Raw genomic sequence first — 17,001 nt, 5'->3', positions numbered from 1 at the left:
GCTTATGCTGGCTGTCTGAAAGAGCATTTCAATTAACATTCTCGTCTGTCATTCTCTATTGTGTTTGCCTCTCTGGGCTTTTCTGCTTTGCAAGCTGTTCAAAGTACTCCTAAATATGGTGTTCTTTTTTTACCTCTTGCTGCTGTAATCGCTTGTGCTTCCTACTAGGTTTATTTTCTTCTGCTACTTACCTTGAGGAATAGAAAGAACACTTTAGCCAGAAAAGCACATCTCATTTATTCTTGCTTGTAATTTTCTAATGTACCAGTTCACCTTTATGAATTTAGTTTCGCTTAAGTCCCAAACTCTTGACATTGGGTGGATGACTTAGCCACACTGTTATAATGAAGTACTAGGGTCAGAAAACTACTTCTTTAGGATCAGTAAATTGAGGGGTAGCCACACTAATGTTACTTCCTTGATGAATCAATTACAGATTGCCTCTACCAAGATTACACATGCATAAATTTAGGTGAGCACAATATTTCATTGCAGAAAAGCGTCATTTAACACTATACTGCCAGTTCGTAGGTTTGGCTGGGACACAAAGGTCCTGGCACATGCAGATGATATAGCTATCATAACTTCTAACCCAGATGTAGCATTGGAACAAATAGAAGAGGTGACAAACAAATTTGGGATGTTCTCCGGCTAAATGTTAAACAGAGCAAAATCCCAGCTGTTGACCAACAGACATGTGAGCACACAGGATAATTGGAGGGTCGATTACGCAGTATACCTTGGTATCGATACTACTCCAAGGGTAGGAGAGATTGTTAATTTAAATTTGGACCCGATATTAGTAAAAACTAAAGAAGATTTGAACAGATGGAATAATCTACATATGACCATAATGGGAAGATGCAATATGGTCCAAATGATCCTCCTTCCTAAATTGCTGTATATTTTCCGTGCTATCCCACTGAGTTTTATAAATTCTCGGTTTGAGGAGATAGATCAATTAGTAATGAGATTTATATGGCCATATGGTAAATGTAGAAGGGCGAGCAAATTTATGTCTTTACCTCGGGAAAAGGAGGGGTGGTCTCTCCCAAATATATCATTGTATCAGCTTGCAGCAGCCTTTCAGTATGTGTGCCGATTATTGGGGGAAGGGAAGATGGGTAAGATTGGGGTAGAATATTGTCCAAACATCTATGAGCTGCTTGTAGGATCAATAGCGAATGGAAGTCTGTTAATTTTTCATGAACCCGGGTACTACATGAAAGTACGATATAAGGTATTGGAGGCTGCTTATAGATGCTGGCGACCATGGCAGAAGAAGAACGGGCTAGGAAGATTTAATTATTATACTTCAATAAATAATATTCCATCCTTGCCCAAAATATTTAAAGTTCACTATGCTGTAAAATGGGCTTCCCTAGGCATAAGAAGGCTGGGAGATTTCTTTGATGATTTTGGGGTTAAGTCCTTTAAGAATCTTCAAGAACAGTTTGGACTTGAGCGAAGGGATTTTTTTACAATATTTACAGATAAGATTTTTTGAGTAAAAAAGTGGGGGGAGGCACAGGGATTTACAAGCAATCTCTTTCTGGAGGATATAATTGAAAAACCTAGTATAACAATAAGACTAATTTATTCAACATTGATGTTAGAACAGCCTAATGATCTGGAGAAACACAGTGAGAAGTGGCAGAGTAAGCTTGTGGACGGTGGTATCAATTTCTTTAAATCATTAGAGCTTGGATGTACCATGCTAGTGTCCTCCACGTTACAGGCACAGCATTATAAGACGATCTTTGATTTATACTATACTCCAGCTCATCTCGCTAAGTGGGGTGGATTACACAGGATAAATTGCCCAAGGTGCGGGATATTTGGAGCGGATGTTATCCATATGTTTGCCACTTGTGGGAAACTGACGGCGTTGAAAGATGGTATCCAACTTGTGTTAAAAGGAGTAGTGGGGTATGAAGTGGATCTTACCCCTGAGATTATGGTCTTGGGCACAGTACAGAAAGCGGGGGAAATGCACAGAGCCTTTATTTTTATGGCTATGGCGGTTTATCGATTGTGCATCACCTCTGCATGGTTGGATCCACTACCCCCATTATGGCAACAGTGGCTGGGCAAATTGTTATCTCTGTATCACCTTGAAGCTGCTCTGTATGAACGGAAGGGGAGATTGGCTAGGAGAAAAGGGAAGGTAATATGGGGGCAATTTCAAGAATGGATTTTGGCTCATTAATGGATGTTTGGAGGGTTGTGGTCAGAGTTCTTCCCCTCCATGGAATGTAAATCGTTTTTATTTTTTTCAACTAGACTATGTATCTATTTTTGATCTCCTATGTTATGGACTAAATTGGTAAATTTATGTAATTACTATTCTTTCTTTTCCGAACAATAAAAACAAAAAAATTAAAGAAGGGTAAGAGATAATTACATAATTTAATTAAAATCTGATTAGGGTTAGTATTAGAGGTACAAGATGAATAATTATTTAATGTAATTGACATTATGTAAGTGTTTGGATTAGTATTAAGACTAAATTTAAATTAATGCATTTAAGGGTTATGTTAGTACTAAAATCAGCATTACTTGCGGGATAATTGCTTAATTTAAAATTCACTTCAATTAAGTATGGGTCATGGTGTAAATATAAGTACAAGGAAAAGAGACCCCAAGGTCTTGACCAATCCAGCAATCCAATCCTCTGCTAAATGGCAAATGTCATTTACCCCTCATTAAAGACAGACTCTTCAGAGATCAAGTAGAGTATGAGCAGACAATACCTTTCTAATTATAGAATTACTATGTGGAGACTGGACAATGATGGGTCCACCATGAGGGGTAATTGAACAATGCAACGTGGCAATGCAAACAACTGAATGAGGAAAAAGAAAAATGACCTTCATGTTGATTCAGATCTTCTTCATGCTGGCGCACACTTCTTCAGAACTTTTTGTATGCCCTATACTGTATGCAAGACTGGAGAAATGGGTCTTTAAAACGTTGGTCACTTTGAAACTTTCCTAAGATGACTCAGCATAAGCATACTCTCCTTTCGCAGACATATCTTGTAGTTATGCCTCACCAGTCAGTCTAAGCCAAGATCGAACGTGTTTTTCTGCAATCCATGATTAAAAGGCGGCAGATACTTGAAGTAGTGGTGGCTTCACAAACGTTGTGAAGGAGGGATAGCCAAAATTAAGAGTACCAGAATCACAATGAACAAACTATACTCTGCAGTCAGGCTTATCCCAAAGGCAATGTGTAGAGTATTTGCAGCAAGACACACACACAGTAATACAGTGAAAACACTACAAAAAGGACACCACATCAGTTAAGAAAAATAGGCAATATTTATCTAACTCAAACAAGACCAAAACGACAAAAATCAAATAATACACAAGTCAAGTTACGAATTTTTAAAGTAAAAAGTCTTACTTTATAGAAAACAATAGAAGTGTTGTTGTTACACAAAGTACCTGGTTTGCGTCAAAAATAAAGCTGCACGGGCGAGTGTTGGTCGGAAAAGTCAGCAATGCATCCATTCCTTACTTGAAAGTGAGGCCGTGCGTCGTTTCTTCTCCAGTCAGGTAGCCAATGCGTCATCTTTCTCTACCGCAAAAGAGTGATGTGTATATTTCCGGACAGGGTGTCTCGGATCTGCGCAGGTTAATGATGACTTTGATGCACAGTGACGATGCGTGAGAAATCCTGGTCGCACTGTGATGGAAAACTGCGCTGCGCGGGGTTTGCGTCATTTTCAGCAGCCGCAAGTTTCACCTTTCAAGGGCCCAGATAGGGCACCACTTGGCATGGCAGGAGTCTCAGTAGAAAGTCCAGGTGCTAGCAGAGGAAGTCTTTGATGGCCCTGAGACTTCAAAACAGGAAGCAAGCTCAGTCCAAGCCCTTGGAGATTCTTCACAAGCAGGAATATACCCCAAAGTCCAGTCTTTATCCCCCTACCTCATGCAGAAGCAGCAACTGCAGCACAGCCCAACAAAGCAAAATTGCAGGCAGGGACAGCATTTCTCCTCAGCTCTTCAACTCTTCTCCTTGGTAGACGTTCTTCTTGGTTCCAGAATCAAATCTGAAAATCTGGGGGTTTGGCTCCACTACTTATACCCTTTTCTGTCTTTAAAGTAGGCAAACTCCAAAGGAAGGTCTGTTGTTCACAAGATCCTGCCTTGCCTAGGCCTGGCTCCAGACTCACACCAGGGGGTTGGAGACTGCATTGTGTGAGGCCAGACACAGCCCTTTCAAGTGTAAGTTACCACTCCTCCCTCCACACCAGCCCAGGTGGCTCATCACGATATGCAGGCTATATCCCACTTTCCTTTGTGTTACTGTCTAGAGGGGATTCACAGACAGTCCAACTGTCAGTCTGACAGGGAATACACAAGCATACACAAGCAGGCAGAGTCACAGAATGGTTTAAGCTAGAAAATGCCCACTTTTTAAGTGGCATTTTCAAACAGACAATTTAAAAACCAACTTTACCAAAATATGTATTTTTAAATTTGAGTTCAGAAACCCCAAACTTCATATATTTATCTGCCAACAAATAGAAACGGCAATTAAAAGATATTTAAAGGCAGCCGACATGTTAAACTATGAGAGAGATAGGCCTTGTAATGATGAAATACAAATTTGGCAGTATTTTACTGTTAGGACATGTAAACCACATTAGTATATGTCCCACCTTTAACATACACTGCACCCTGCCCATGGGGCTACCTAGGGCCTTCCTTAGAGGTCCCTTACACGTATAAAAAGGGAAGGTTTTGGCCTGGCTAGTGGGTACATTTGCCAGGTCACATTGGCAGGCTAAACTGCGCACACAGACACTGCAATGGCAGGTCTGAAACATGTTTACAGGGCGACTCATGTGGGTCGCACAACCAGTGCTGCAGGCCCACTAGTAGCATTTGATTTACAGGCCCTGGGCACCTCTAGTGCACTTTACTAGGGACTTGCTAGTAAAGCAAATATTCCAATCAGGGATAAACCAATCACCAACACAATTTACAGAGTGAGCATGTGTGCTAGTTTAGTGGAGTCAGTGTGAAAGCTCAGAAGAGACTGAACTCCTCTACCATCCAAAGGGCAATAGTAGCCTTTGAAGCTTTTTCCATAGTAAAAAGACGATCAGACATGTAAAGGTTGTCATGTTTCCAAGCAGGATGTATGACTCTTGAAGACAACACAACTAGATCATAAACGTTTCCTTGTCCTAGGATGCCAGAGTTCTTCATGAAAGTCGGAATTATTTGCTGGTTAAGATGACATTATGTCAAAAAGTAGGTGTTGTTCTCTGTACTGCATTTGTTTATAAAACATTAAATATGGATTATTCAAAGAGAGACAGTGAAGTTGTTATTGTTAATTAACATTCCTTCTTGGGAAGTAGCAACAACTAAGACACTTGCTTCCCATGGTATGAGGTCAGTGTCACAAGTTAGGTTTAACTGGTTTACACGTCAAAAAGACAAAGCGTTATTTGAGATCCCTCTGCAGAGCAGAATCTCTACAAGGAGTGAACATGTTTCAAGGCCAACTAGGATAGTTAGAAACAGAAGGCCGCAATAACGGATTCTGAAACTCACATGATAATATTCTACATTAGCAAGAAGTATGTTTTTGTGTTCAGCAATGTGAGAGAGGAACAGAGAAACAGTGCACCTTGTGAACCAGGAACGTCAGGAGCTGTTGAAGTCCAAAATGTCCAAAAAACAAAATTGTGGTGGCAAAAGTAAGGCTATACAGATCATGTTGAAGCAGATTGGAGAACTGAATGTCTGGGTAGCGCTGAGAGTGACAATAGTCAAAAAAGCTCAGAGGATGTTCCTCAACCAGTCCAGGGGAGCGCACATCCATGTCGTTTTTCATGCTCTAGAAGAAAGAAGAATTGTAGACACTTGTGATTGTCTCTAATGCAAATAGATGTGCATAAGGAAATTCCCACTTGAAAAGTGGCTGAAAAATCGGCCAATTTATCTGCCCCTTCAGAGGAGCATGGAGCAACCTGTTTAGAGTGGCGATTTCTTTTCCCCTCCAAGTACAAGCCATTAAGGACAATGTACACTGAGCACACACTTGCATAACTGAACAGCTAACAAATGAAGGGAATGAGGCAATGAGGATTCCTATGCTGGCACTGAAATGCCTCTTATGATATGGACAGTTTTCCTTTAAGAAGAGGAAGAAATGATGTCAGCTGGAGCAAAACTGCCTTGAACTCTAGGCGATTTATCAGGAGTGTCATTTATTAGGCTGGCGGCAGACTGTGTGTGTTCATCTTGGCAGTAAATTTCTAGCCCTAAATAGAGGAATGAGGTGATACTTATGTGAGGAGTTGGTTGATAAAAAAGACTGTTCTTTGAGAGATTACTGTAACTAGTAGAGAAGAAAATAAATTACTGTTGTTAAGTAAGCTCTGTCTGTTGGCCCCAATCAAGAACCAGTTAATGCAACAAAGCTCCACATTCCCTTCAACATATTGGAACCACATAAACGTAAGGGCGTTAAAAAAATGTTGCCTGAAAAATAGGTAAAGCCTCATACACAATAATCCAATTGGCAATCATTCATCACCTAGACCAACCAGTTACTACAATTTTCACCAGAAAGAGTGTTAAGCGAGTGGAGTAAGTAAGACAAACACTTCCCGACTCATCAAGACAAAAATTCGGACCCACAACTTGTATGTTGGGTGAAAAGAGAACATCTTTCAAAGATAAATGCCAAAAGCCAGACAAATGCTGCCCCGGGAGCTACCAGATAAGCGTTACCGAAGGTAAGTAACTTGTTCATCTGATAGAGACTTGCAGTTGTAGATTCCTTACCTCTGAATAGATAGCCAAGCAATAAATCCCAAGAGGAGGGTCTGCAAACCCATACTAGAAAGTCCTGCAGGACTGAACGGGTAAAGTACCCCTCCCTATGGACCGGACTGTCAAGGCAGTAGAGTTTGGTGAACATGTGCAGAGATGCCCACGTTGTCGTCTGACAGATATCAAGAACCGGAACTCCACGTGCTAGTCGCGGCTGTAGGTCCGGTAGAATGAGCACACAAACCTTCAGGTGGTTGCTTCTTGGCCAGTATGTAGCAGATCTTAATGCAGGGTACGACCAATCAGGAGATAGTCCACTTCTGGACTGCCTGACCTTTTTTTGCACCCACATAACCCACAAAGAGTTGATCACCCACCGGAACTCTTTTGTAAAATCAAGATAGAACGCCAATGCTCTTTTTGGGTGCAGGCAGTGGAGTCTCTCCTCTTCCTTAAAAGGATGTTGGGGGGGGAGGGTATGAAAAGTAGGTAAGGCGATGTATTGACCTACATGGAAGGGGGTAACCACTTTTGGTAGAAAGGAGGGCCTAGTGCGAAGCACCACTTTGTCAGGATAGATGGAAAGGCTTAGATGACAATGCCTGCAGTTCATTCACCCTGCGGGCCAATGTAATGGCAACGAGGAAGGCTGTTTTCAATGTGAGAAGCCTGACAGGGCAATTGGGGAGAAGCTTGAATGGAGCGCACATCAGAAAGGTCAAAACCAAATTAATTTCCTATTGGGGCCTAATGAATGGGGAAGGATGAAACATGTGTGAGGCCTTTAAGGAACCTATTTACAATAGGGGATTTGAACAAAGAAGGTTGATCAGGCAACCTAAAAAAAAACAGAAAGCTGCAAACAAATAATCTTTGAGAGTACCCATTGCAGTGCCTTGCTGGGCCAAAAAAAATAAAAAAATAAAGAACCTCAGAAAGGGGGTCAACAGACTTGCCTGAGCACCATGTCACAAATTGATTCCAATGACAGGTGTATACCATTTTGGTAGAAGGAAACCTGGCTGCCAAGATACCATTAGAGACTTTGGACAGAAGGTCAAAAACAGTCAACTGTCGCTGCTTAATCTCCACGCACGAATGCGGAGAGTGGACAGGTTCAGGTGCAGGTTTTGCTGCAGCAGAAGATCCTCACAAAGGAGCAGTCTGATCGGAAGATCGATGGCCATGCTGAACAGCTCGGGTTACCAGACTCTCCATGCCCAGTTTAGAGCCACAAGGATTACATCGGCCAGGTCATTCTTGATCTTCTTGAGAACTCTGGGCGGAAGTGGCATGGGCAGAAAGGCATACAGGAGGCCCAAGTTCCACTTGAGATGAAAAGCGTCTGAGTGATAGCTACCTTGGAAACTCCAAAGAGCAAAACTGTTGACATTGTGTGTTCTCTGCAGAGGCAAACAGATCTAATCAAGGGTCCTCCCGATGCTAAAAAGACTTTGCGCCACCTCCGGATATGGTAGGCATTTTTGACTAACTTTGCCTTCTCTTGCGTTCTGAGAGCCCACCAGACGCTGAACCAACAGGGATATGCCCTGCAGTTTCAATCATATCCAGAGGCGCAGAGCCTCTTGGTAAAGGGTCCACAACCGCACCCGACCTGCTTGTTGCAGTACCACATGGCAGTGGTGTTGCCTGTGAACACCTGCACCATCTTCCCCTTGACAGAGAGAAGAAATGCCTTCAATGCTAGCCGGATCGCACGGAGCGCCAACAGGCTGATGTGGAGTCTGGACTCCACTGGAGACCAGATGCCTCTGATCTCCACTATCCTAGAAGGGCACCCATTCCAGGAGTAACGCATCTGTCACTACTGTCAGATCTGGTTGGGTAAGGGAGAGGGATCTGCCTCTGACCCAATCACGGTTTGTTTACCGCCACTGCAGATCTTGCACAGTTCCTGCCGAGATATGAACCTTGTCGGAGAGATTCCCCGGATGCTGCGCCCACTGGAGCTTCAGGTCCTACTGCAGAACCTGCATATGCCATCTGGCATGTGTCACCAGCAGGATGCAGGAAGCCATGAAGCCCAGCAGCCTCAGTCATTCTCACCGAAAACCAGTATAGAGGCTGAAACTTCAGTGTCATATCCTGAATATCCTTGATTTGCCGCTCGAGAGGATAAGCCCAAAACTGCACTGTGTCCAGGAAAGCTCAATGAAAAAGAGCATCTGAGAGGGAGTCAGGTGGGACTTTGGCACATTTATAGAGAGCTCCAGTGAATGCAGGTGGTCCGCCGTAGTCTGGAGGTGGAAAACAACAGCCTGCAGTGAGCCAGCATTTCACAGCCAGTCGTCAAGATAGGGGAAGACTGAAACCCCTGATCTGAGAGTATGAGCTGCAACCACTGCCATCACCTTGGTAAACACCCGAGGGACGCTGGTAAGGGAAAAGGGGAGCACAGTGAACTAAAAGTGCTCATGGCCTACCGTGAACCCCAAGTAACATGTAGGCAGGCAGGACGGGAATATGAAACAAGCGTCCTGCAACTCCAATGCTTCTATTCAGACTCCTGGGTCCATGGCAGATAAAACCTGAGCCAGAGTGAGCGTTTTGAACAACTTCTTTTTGAGGAAGACATTGAGGGATCGAAGGTCTAGGACAGGGCGGAGGCCCCTGTCCTTTTTGGGTACCAAAGAGTAGCGGGAATAGCAACTACAACCTGTTTCTGGCAAGAAATCTGTGAACTCCTCAAGGAGAAGGGACAGGTGATCCTCCGTTATCCGACTGCATCATGGTGGCATGGACAGAGAGGTAGTCTAGAAGGGGAGGGAGTAGCCCTTTCAACTATCTGCAAAACCCACCTGTCTGACGTGATGGATTGCCAGCAGAGCAGGTGATGGCGAAACCTGCCTCCAATTGGTCCCCTGGTAGGCTAGGAAGGTTTAGAGGCTGCTGCAGAGGGGGTGGCAGTGGACTGGTCAGACCGCTGGCTCCCTGATCCACTAGGTCAGTAGATCTCACGCTCTCGGCCATGCTGAGACTGGGCAGCATGCGCAGAACAGTGGCTGGCCGGCAATGGATGGATTTGGCAGGCCCCATCCGTAGCCACAAAGGGGGAAAGGGAGAAAAAGGAAGACAGGGGGAGGCGAGGTGCTGCTGCGAGGTCCAAAGACCTGAACGTAGCACGAGATTCCTTGCAGCGCTTGAGCGCCGAGTCTGCCTTGTCCCCAAACAGACAGGTGCCATCAAAGGACATGTCTATCAAAGTACCCTGGACATCCCCCGAATAGCCAGACGTCGTCAACCAGGTGTGGTGCCTCAGAGCCACTGTCAACGAAACCACTCTGCCCAGTGAGTCAGTCGTGCCCTTTCCTGAACAGATAATGAACTTGCTGCATCTCTCCTATTGGCAACTGCCTAAGAGTACAGCCCAGGCCTCTGGGACCTGTGGCAGCACTTGCGCAATCGTATCCCACAGCATGTGAGAATAACGGCCTAAATGACATGCAGTGTTCACAGATCGCAACGCTAGGCCGGAGGAAGAAACAAATCTTCTTCACAAGTGTATCCAGCCTTTTGGATTCCCTATCGGGGGGTTCGGAAGGGAACGCCCCATGGGTAGTGGAGACTTGGATGACCAAGCTCTCAGGGGTGGGGTGTTGTGTCAGAAAGCCTGGGTCCCCCGAAGTGGGGCGATGGTGGTGGACGATTGTTCTGTTCACAAGAGCCCATGTGCTGGGTTTGGACCAAGTACCCAGTAAGACATCTGTCAGGGCTTCATTAAAAGGTAGCATGGGTTCTGAGGTAGAAGCTCCAAGCTGAAGCACCTCTGTCAGGAGATTAGTCCTGACTGTCACCGGAGGCAACTCGAGGTCGAAGTCTCAGCTGCTCACCACCATGGAATAGGAAGCTCCTTCCTCTGTAACCAAGGTAGGGGGAGAAAGCTTGCCAGTAAAAGGAGAAGTATCCAGTCCGCTGGTCTCACCCAAGTCTGTATGCCATTTCATAGGGTCTTGAAGCTGGTAATTAAAAGGGTCCAGCAACCCCTCCCATTCCTCACCGTAAGCTAGCCCATAAGAAGGGGCTCAGGATCCGACATAGGATGCAAGGCTCCTGCTGGCATCGGTGTCATACGACGCCCATCCGGCTCCATGTCGAGTCAGCAGTGAGAATGGGTATGGTGCCACTTGTAGGCACAGGTGGTGCTGGAAGCATCGGGACCGGCATCAGGGAAGGCCAGGTTTGTACAACTGACGCTGACGGAGATCCATGACTGGATCCATGGATGCCACTCAGTGCCTAGGCCAAATCTGACGGTGCGGAACTCAAAGAGCCCCTTCCAACTCTGCGGGGCAAACAATAGGACAAAACATCACTAATAAAATTATCTTTTAAACTAAAGCAAGGTGAAAAGGGTGCTTTCAAATACCTTCTTGGTCAAGAATTTTTCTGCACACAACATACCACTCGGTATCTCATAAATGACTCCAGGCTTACAGGTTTACAATTGACCCCACCGTGGGCCATATACCAATCCAGTGGCATAGTGAGCCTGGGACCCACTTAAGTCATCATATGAAAAAACAACAGGATGGATGGAATGCTTGAATTAATCTCAGCTACTGGTAATCGCTCAGGCCGCATACTAATGCTTCATTTTTGCACACTTTGCCACCTAAGTTTGGACCCAGCCATAAGCAAAAGTTGGTGCCTCAAGGGTATGTAGATCTTGGACGCTCTTAGAAAACAGAATACCAATTCAAGGCTGCGCTTTGGCCTCTTCGATGAAGGCAAAAAAGCACTCAAAGGAAATTCAAGAGCGCGAACCCTGCCTTCCCCTTTTGTTCGTACTTCAAAAAGTTGCTTGCATTCATTCTCTGCATGTTCAGCATTTGCTAAGAAAAGAAAGAAAATTATTACCGAAATTTAACATATGGAAGTGACCATCAGCAATATTCATCTGCTACCACAGGACAGAAGGCAGGCTAATCATCAGATCTGTTAAATTAATGGCTAAAGTTCTTAAAGGCACAGACTATTAATACAACATCTAATACCGTGGTCATTCAAAACATATGACCCACACTGCAGGTCTTTGGTTCCAATCAGCACCAAAGTGCCCAATCTGCAATCTGGACACCCAAAATGGCACCGTAATACGGATTGAGCGTTTGGTGCTGGTTGGAATCAACGTCATGCTCCTCTGCATAAGACTGAACCCAACGGTGTGGGAGACGTGATTAGATGTCTGTGGTTGAAAATTCATACTCTAATAGAATAAGGTGCCGAATAAGTTTACATGTTGTAAACGAACCGCATTGACTGGCTGTGTGTGTTATATGTACTCAAGATCCTTTGGAATGAAGAACACTTATGTCCTTGTCTGTGAAGCGTAATTTGTCAAAGATTGAAAGTCTATAAAGAATAATAATAATATACAAAATGGACATTTTTTGACTAATGGACATTTGTTGACGGTGCATCACCCTATGTTATTTTTCTAATTGGACTTAACGCTTGGAGCACGGGGTGTTTGGGTAGGCACACATCAGAACTAATCACAATTGAGACAGGGTGGTGGTTCCGGTTTGGATCGTGCTGCTCTGGTTTGAATTCCAAAACAAATGACACCACTATTCAAGGTGGAACAATATAAGCTTCAATGCAACCTTTTTAGATTTCTCTTTTGATCTGTTTAGGTGGGCGCCTTTTATCCAATTACGAATTTCTACAGAGCCAATATGCACTTAATACAAATGATGTGAAACAAGAGCACAACCACCTAGCCTTTCCTTCAAGTTAAAATGACTGGCCTTTCAATTTAAATTTTGGTTCCACTATATTTATGGCTAAAACTGCAAACTTGTGCGCTGTGTAAATGAGGAAAGACAGGATTATTCTTATGATTATGATTGTGGTAACGAACTATAAATGAAGACTGATTATCTGCATTTCCATACTACTGAATTTTCATTTCCAAATATATTTTTGTGAGTTACCAACTGAAATGCAAATGCTGCTTATTACTAATGCAGATTGCCATAAATGGCTTTATGAATCGGAGCAAAGTTGGTTTGATTTATAAGGATTATTATTGAAATGAGAAGCAGCCGCCAACTTCCTTCCTTCACATTCCCCTTTCCCGATGTTCCACCATTCCCCCCTTTTTTTTTTTTTGCGGGCCTCCCGCTTGCGCCCTAATTCTTTCCCTTAACCCTCTCCCGACCCTGCCTGCACAACCTTCATTCCTTACTTTTTTTCCATTTTAATAATAACCAGGATTTGCTGGGTAGTCACAGTATCTGACAAAAATTTATTTGTGTTAATTTGTTTTTCCACTAAAGAAAAAGTAACACCCTTTGTGGTAAAGACTGTATCTAACTGCAGATTCCTTACCTTTCAAATACATGTTGTAAGGCGCGTTAACAGAAAGGCGCTGTAGTTCACTGACCATAGCGCTGATATTATAGCATCAACAAAGACTGTCTTGAGGCTAAGGAGTCACAGAGGGACTCTGTAGAGGGGCTCAAAAGGCATACACATGAGGATTATGAGAAACAAATGTAAGTCCAAATGGGGCATAACGAAAGGAGGGGTAAACATATGTTGTAACCCCTTGAGGACCACATAACAGGAGAAATAATGATGGCTGGTCCAGTAACAGTAAAAAGACTGAAAGAGCCAGCAAGTATTTTTTTTTTAACAGTGGGCAAAGCAAGGTAGGGACAACACAAACAACATAACTTCAGACAGCCTGGCATGTAGTGAGTCAATCTCTTTAGAAGCACACCAGGCCACAAAGTTATCCCAACGGAAGGCGTATGCAGATTTGGTTGAGGGACACCTGGCTGCCAAGATGACATCAACCACTTTGAGAAGAAGGTCAAAAGCACTCAACTGTTTTCACTCAATCTTCAGGCATGGGGTGGAGGTTGCCCACATCTGGAAGCAAGACCCTGCCCTACATCAGGAGATCCACTCAAAGGGGCAGTCTGAGCCGAGGACAGATGCCTTTGTCCTGGAGTTCGGGATACCAAACACGCTGTGCCTGATCCGGAGACACTAGGATGACGTGGCCCCAGACATTCATGATCTTTTTCAGAGTTTGGGACAAGAGAGGTAGTGGTGGAAAGGCGTACAGGAGTCCAGAGTTCCACTTGATGTGGAATGAGTCTCTGAGCAGGAGATGCTTTGGGCGCAAAAGTGCAGACCTTGCGTGTTTTTTGGCAGTGGTGAACAGATCGAGCCAAGGTTCTCATCATTCATTGAAAAAAAACCTCTTCCACCTCCGGATGCAACTGCTATTCGGAATCTGCGGCACTGGCGACCTTTTAGTCTACTCTGGCATTCAGGGAACCTGACAGGTGGTGTGTCACCAAAAAAAAATCGTCAATCTAGCCATGTCAAGAGACGTAGGACTTCTGGAAAAGGATCCAAGACCCCACCCTCAGCCAGTTTGTTGCAGTACCACATGGAGGTCTTCTTGTCCATGAGCATGTGAACCAGCTTCCCTTTGATGGAGGTAATGAAAATGTCACTTACCCAGTGTACATCTGTTCGTGGCATCAGTCGCAGTAGATTCGCATGTTCTGCAATAGCTCGCCATCTGGTGTTGGGCCGGAGTGTTACAAGTTGTTTTTCTTCGAAGAAGTCTTTCGAGTCACGGGACCGAGTGACTCCTCCTTTTGTCTCCATTGCGCATGGGCGTCGACTCCATCTTCGATTGTTTTTCCCCGCAGAGGGTGAGGTAGGAGTTGAATTGTAGTAATAGTGCCCATGCAATGGAGTGACTAAGTATGCACCTATTTAAGGTTGAGATGATACATATATAAATAATTGAAGGTAACTTCCAAACTGCTACAGGCTCCCGGGGAGGCGGGTGGGCACATGCGAATCTACTGCGACTGATGCCACGAACAGATGTACACTGGGTAAGTGACATTTTCAGTTCGATGGCATCTGTCGCTGTAGATACGCATGTTCTGCATAGACTAGTAAGCAGTTATTTCCCCAAAAAGCGGTGGATCAGCCTGTAGGAGTGGAAGTAGTCTGAAATAATGTTCTTAATACGGCTTGACCTACTGTGACTTGTTGTGCGGATAACACGTCTACACAGTAGTGCTTGGTGAATGTGTGAGGCGTAGACCATGTGGCTGCCTTACATATTTCTTGCATTGGGATGTTTCCTAGAAAGGCCATGGTAGCACCTTTCTTTCTGGTTGAGTGTGCCCTTGGTGTAATGGGCAGCTGTCGTTTAGCTTTAAGGTAGCAGATTTGGATGCATTTAACTATCCATCTGGCTATACCTTGTTTTGAAATTGGGTTTCCTGCATGAGGTTTTTGAAATGCAATAAAGAGTTGTTTAGTCTTTCTGATGTTTTTTGTTCTGTCAATGTAATACATCAATGCTCTTTTGACATCTAATGTATGTAGTGCCCTTTCAGCTACGGTATCTGGCTGTGGAAAGAACACTGGAAGTTCCACTGTTTGATTTAGATGGAACGGTGAAATAACCTTTGGCAAAAATTTAGGATTGGTCCTTAGGACGACTATTTTTGTGTAGTTGTATAAAAGGTTCCTGTATTGTAAACGCCTGAATCTCGCTTACTCTTCTTAGGGAAGTAATGGCGATGAGAAATGCCACCTTCCAGGTTAGGAACTGTATGTCGCAGGAGTGCATGGGTTCAAAAGGTGGACCCATAAGTCTAGTTAGGACAACATTTAGGTTCCATGAAGGAACAGGTGGTGTTCTTGGTGGTATAATTCTCCTAAGGCCCTCCATGAATGCTTTAATGACTGGTATCTTATATAGGGAAGTTGAATAGGTAGTCTGCAGGTATGCAGATATTGCTGCAAGGTGTATTTTAATGGAAGAGAAAGCTAGGTTAGATTTTGTAAGTGAAGCAAGTAACCCACTACATGTTCTGGAGTTGTGTGTAATGGTTGTATTTGATTAATATGGCAGTAGCAAACAAACCTCTTCCATTTACTTGCATAGCAGTGCCTGGTGGATGGCCTTCTGGCTTGTTTTATGACTTCCATACATTCTTGGGTAAGTTGTAAGTGCCCGAATTCTAGGATTTCAGGAGCCAGATTGCTAGATTCAGCGATGCTGGATCTGGGTGTCTGATCTTTTGGTTGTGCTGTGTCAACAGATCTGGCCTGTTGGGCAATTTGATGCAGGGTACCACTGATAGGTCTAGCAGCGTTGTGTACCAGGGTTGCCTTGCCCAAGTTGGTGCTATCAATATGAGTTTGAGTTTGCTTTGACTGAGTTTGTTTACCAGGTAAGGAAGGAGAGGGAGAGGAGGAAAAGCGTAAGCAAATATCCCTGACCAGTTCATCCATAGGGCATTGCCTTGGGATTGTTCGTGTGGGTATCTGCATGCGAAGTTTTGGCATTTTGCGTTCTCCCTTGTCGCAAACAAGTCTATCTGAGGTGTTCCCCAGAGTTTGAAATAAGTGTTCAGAATTTGGGGGTGAATTTCCCATTCGTGGACCTGTTGGTGATCTCGAGAGAGATTGTCTGCGAGTTGATTTTGGATCCCTGGTATAAACTGTGCTATTAGGCGAATTTGGTTGTGAATTGCCCAATGCCAAATCTTTTGTGCTAGCAGGCTTAACTGCGTGGAGTGCGTCCCCCCCTGCTTGTTTAGATAATACATTGTTGTCATGTTGTCTGTTTTGACGAGAATGTATTTGTGAACTATTATTGGTTGGAAAGCTTTTAGTGCTTGAAAAACTGCTAGAAGTTCTAGGTGATTGATATGCAGTTTTGTTTGATGTACGTTCCATTGTCCTTGTATGCTGTGTTGATCGAGGTGTGCTCCCCACCCTGTCATGGAAGCATCTGTTGTTATTACGTATTGTGGCACTGGGTCTTGGAAAGGCCGCCCCTTGTTTAAATTTATGTTGTTCCACCACAGAAGCGAGAGGTAAGTTTGGCGGTCTATTAACACCAGATCTAGAAGGTGACCCTGTGCTTGAGACCACTGTGATGCTAGGCATTGTTGTAAGGGCCTCATGTGCAGTCTTGCGTTTGGGACAATGGCTATGCATGAAGACATCATGCCTAGGAGTTGTAATACCATCTTTGCCTGTATCTTTTGTGTTGGATACATGCGTTGTATGATGGTGTTGAAATTTAGAATTCTTTGTGGACTTGGAGTGGCTACTCCCTTTGATGTGTCTATTATGGCTCCTAGGTATTGTTGTACCTTGCGCGGCAGAATGTTGGATTTTG

General features: G+C 44.1%; 1 protein-coding gene across 2 annotated transcripts in view; it reads right to left on the bottom strand.

The window, feature by feature from the left end:
• The window catches only part of LOC138304579 (organic cation/carnitine transporter 2-like), a 405,840-nt gene that overhangs the window by 192,153 nt on the left and 196,686 nt on the right, over nucleotides 1-17,001 (bottom strand). The gene's annotated exons all lie outside the window — the stretch shown is intronic.

This window comes from Pleurodeles waltl, chromosome 7 (assembly GCF_031143425.1).
Source record: "Pleurodeles waltl isolate 20211129_DDA chromosome 7, aPleWal1.hap1.20221129, whole genome shotgun sequence".
Taxonomy (NCBI): Eukaryota; Metazoa; Chordata; class Amphibia; order Caudata; family Salamandridae; genus Pleurodeles; species Pleurodeles waltl.
The sequence above is the reverse complement of the archived record's forward strand: the minus strand, read 5'-3'. Positions and strand labels throughout refer to the sequence as shown.